The 303-nt window shown below is 48.8% G+C and overlaps 1 non-coding gene across 1 annotated transcript; it reads left to right on the top strand.

The window, feature by feature from the left end:
- Positions 1–94: 94 nt before the first annotated feature.
- On the top strand, positions 95–213 carry LOC118345292. Its single transcript, XR_004798859.1, has one exon. It is a non-coding gene; the product is annotated as a 5S ribosomal RNA (ribosomal RNA).
- Positions 214–303: the final 90 nt, after the last annotated feature.

The raw sequence follows: 303 nt of genomic DNA, 5'->3' as shown, positions 1-303 counted from the left end.
AAGGGTTTCGATCAGATCGCCGGTTCGCATTCGGATCGGAAATACGCTAGTAGGTCGCCCTAGGATTATATGAATTTGAAATAATTACTTTGATGGGTGCGATCATCCCAGCACTAATGCACCGGATCCCATTAGAATTCCGCAGTTAACCATGCTTGGGCGAGAGTAGTACTAGGATGGGTGACCTCCTGGGAAGTCCTCGTGTTGCACCCCTCGTTTTTGTTTTTTCCGCCTTGCGAGAGGAATTGACAAGAAGGACCACTCGGGAGTGGATTTTTAGGAAAATTGCGCCCTGCCCATCGT

The sequence above is a fragment of the Juglans regia genome, unplaced genomic scaffold (assembly GCF_001411555.2).
Source record: "Juglans regia cultivar Chandler unplaced genomic scaffold, Walnut 2.0 Scaffold_21226, whole genome shotgun sequence".
Classification (NCBI taxonomy): Eukaryota; Viridiplantae; Streptophyta; class Magnoliopsida; order Fagales; family Juglandaceae; genus Juglans; species Juglans regia.
The sequence above is the reverse complement of the archived record's forward strand: the minus strand, read 5'-3'. Positions and strand labels throughout refer to the sequence as shown.